This window comes from Lycium barbarum, chromosome 4, assembly GCF_019175385.1.
Source record: "Lycium barbarum isolate Lr01 chromosome 4, ASM1917538v2, whole genome shotgun sequence".
In the NCBI taxonomy this organism is placed as follows: domain Eukaryota; kingdom Viridiplantae; phylum Streptophyta; class Magnoliopsida; order Solanales; family Solanaceae; genus Lycium; species Lycium barbarum.
In genome coordinates this window covers 70,642,722-70,646,204 of record NC_083340.1, presented here as the reverse complement: position 1 = coordinate 70,646,204, position 3,483 = coordinate 70,642,722, and the positions used below count along the sequence as shown (strand labels likewise).

The 3,483-nt window shown below is 41.4% G+C and overlaps 1 non-coding gene across 1 annotated transcript; it reads left to right on the top strand.

Annotated features, from left to right (window-relative positions):
• The first annotated feature begins 3,144 nt into the window (after positions 1–3,144).
• LOC132638985 (small nucleolar RNA R71) lies at positions 3,145–3,250 on the top strand. The gene has a single exon (XR_009582036.1). It is a non-coding gene; the product is annotated as a small nucleolar RNA R71 (small nucleolar RNA).
• The last annotated feature ends 233 nt before the right edge of the window (positions 3,251–3,483 follow it).

The window sequence follows — 3,483 nt, the reverse complement described above, 5'->3', positions numbered from 1 at the left end:
AAGCCTTGGTAGGGCCAGGTAGAAATAACATTGAGCCTTGGTTGGCCAAGTATGTATGAAACACCGAACCTTATGGTCGGGTACGCTATGTATGTATATAAGTGTATGGCTATGTATATAATATGAATATGAATGTGAAAATACTAGGAATATGAATGCGAATAGGGGCATGTATACGAATACGAGCACTATTATGAAATACTCATGAGAAATGGAAAGTTCCTATGAAAGGCAGGTAAGTGCCATGACGATGATACTATTGTCTTCCCTCCTATGCCACTTCATATATTGTCTATGTTGCTTCTATATTGATGTTAATCATGCTTTACATACTCAGTACATTCTTCGTACTAACGTCCTTTTGTTTGTGGACGCTGCGTCATGCCCGCAGGTGCACAGGGAGACAGACTTGATCCATAGCTGCTTATTCAGAGATTACATAGCGGAGCTCCATTTCCTTCGGAGCCATAGCTTTTGGGTACTTATTATTTTGTGTATATAATTATGGGCATAGCGGGGTCCTGTCCCGCTCATGTGATGTGTTATACTCTTCCTAGAGGCTCGTAGTCATGTGTATTTGGTTAGTCATGTCCGGTCTTGTCGACCTATGTTTTGTGTATCATTTTTGTCGGCCACGTTGGCCCATGTACGTTGATGTGGCATAGATGCCTACGGTGATATAAATGTACTGTTGTCTAATTGGGACTCATTGACAAATGAATGAAAACGTATGTATAATTATGTGGCTCACCTAGATGTAAGTATAAGAGTAAGCTAAGAGGGTGCTCGGGTGGGCTTGCACCGGGTGCTCGTCGCGGCCCCGAGTCGGGTCGTGACAACTATGATGCCGCCCTTTTTCGGAACACATGGGACTGGGCTCACCCATTTACTGTCAGCAATCGGGTAAACCACTCCATTATTTAATCATTTGATGATCTCTTTCTTGACGACTTCTTGTATAATCTCATTCAGTCTCCTTTGATGCAATATTCATGCAATACCTCTAATATTCATGCAATACCTCCAAAAGTCGCTTAATATGTTCCTCAATCAGTCATGTTAAAACAATCACTGGCAACGTATTATTCGGACCAAGGAACTCGTACTTCAAATGTGATGGGAGCTGCTTAAGCTCCAACTTTAGTGGTTCAATGATCGAAGGCTTTGCTGGAGGAGTTGTTCTATTTTCCTGATCAAGATTCAGCTTCTTTGGGTGGTAAGAATATGAACCCACCCCAACAAGCGAGTTAACCGTCTCCACATAACCTTCCATGTCTTCAGCATCAAAGTTTACAAGAATACCAGCCAGAGCTTCTCCCAAACTTTCTTCTTCCATCTTGAACTCCACCGCTTCATCAGTAACATCAAAAGAATCAATCACCGAAATGCTCTCATAAGCACTTGGTAACTTCATCCCCTTGCTTGCCTAAAAAGTAACTTGCTCATCATTGACTCGGAACTTGATTTCCTTCTTCTCCGAATCCATCAGAGCTCTTCCCGTAGCAAGAAAAGGTCTCCCCAAAATAATATAAATGTCCTTATCAACAACACAGTCAAGAATCACAAAATCAGCAGGCAACATAAATTTACCAACCCGTACAAGGACATCATCAACCACGCCAATAGGCTTCTTAATGGATCGGCCATTTGTAACCTCAACGTAGTCGGCCTTGGCATCTCCAAACCTGATTGCGTGTATATAGAAAGTGGCATCAAATTTGTACTTTCCCCATTATCACACAGAGCACGCAAAAAAACATGGTGCCCAATAGAACAAGAAATGGTGAACACCCCAGGATCTCCCTTTTTCTAAACAGTAGTTGTTGAAATGATGGAACTCACAGTGTGAGTCAAACTCATGGTTTCATGTTGCATCGTTTTCTTCTTAGTCAGCAGGTCCTTCAAATATTTAGTAAAACCTGGCATCTCTTTGAGAGCTTCCAATAAAGGAAAATTAAGACACAACTGCTTCAGCTGATCATAAAAATTATCAAACTTAGCATCTTCCTTCTTCTTTACCAACCCCTGAGGAAAGGGAGGCTTAAATTTGAAAAGCTGAGTCAAAGGGCTGAGAGACCCTTTCATAGTTTTCTTTCTCTTGTCATCAGCCTCCTTTAAAAATTTTGGAATATCAGCAACTTTCTCGTCAGTAATATTCTCATCAACAATAATTGGTGCTTCAGACTGCACCTCTTCCTCTTCATCAATTGGGTCGAGCTCAACAACCTTGTTTTCAGCACCTTGGAGTATTTTACCACTCCGAGTACTAATGGAAAACACCCGGTATACACCGCTCCCCCATTCTTCGGATTTGGAATATTTTCACTAGGAAGTCCTCCATTTTTAGGACGGTGCTGCTCTCTAGAAAGATCACGCATCTGTGACTCAAGCTTCTGAATAGCTGTTGTATGGGATCCCACTGTCTCTGTTAGCCCAAATAATGTCCTCTCAGACTTTGATTTTTTTGACAGAACCTTCTCAAGCATTGCTTCAACCCTTGAACTAGCTTGCTCTTTTGATTGCCCTTTTGGTGGTATATAAGGATTGGAACTGTTGTTCCTAAAATTGCTGCTGTTATTGTAGCTCTCGTGGTTTGCACCACTATAATTATTATTGTAGTTCCCTGAGTTGTTGTTGTTGTAGGCACCCTGGCCCTGTTGAGGTCTCCATTGATTCTGATTCTTGTAACCACATCGGTAGTTTTGTCTTTGATAACCCCCTTGAGAATTGTTCACATAATTATCGTCTTCGACCTGCATAGGAGGTCCCTCGTGAAATGGACCCTCTTGGACCTGGTAAATCCCTTTTGGCATACCTGACTCATCTTCGCAAACATTTACGTTCTTGATCTGGGTGTCATCAAACTTCTTGGTCAGCAATGAAATATTCGTTGCAAGCTGAGCAAATGTTTGCAGGGTATCTTGGTTCTCCTTTACCATATTCTGGATTATGACACTACAATAGAGCATAATATCAGTATTGTCTGAGTGCCAAGCCTGATTGTCCGTAGTCAGCCTATCATGTATGTTGGTCACTCGTCAGTAAGATTTACCTATAAAACAACCATCAGCTGCATTGTTTGCAATTGATTGCATCACGAGATCCAAACCTCGATAGAACTTCTCCATTAATATGTTTTCCGGAAAATCATGATTTGGAATTTTCTACAAATACTCATTAAATCTCTCCCAAACTTCATATAATTGTTCCCCTGGTCACCGCTTGAATTCATAGATCTTGTCACAAATCTCAACCTTCTTGCTAGGGGAATACCACTTCTTGAGAAAGACTGCTACCATCTTTGCCCATGTAGTAATAGAATTTCGGGGCAGCTTCTCGAACGATGCTCTTTCATCTCCAGCTAAGGAATATTTGAAAAGCCTCAGCCGAATAGCATCCCGTGAAATGTTGTTTTGGATGTGATAAAGCACATACATCCATAAAATTCTGCAAATGACGTTGAGGGTCAAGGGTCATTATCGG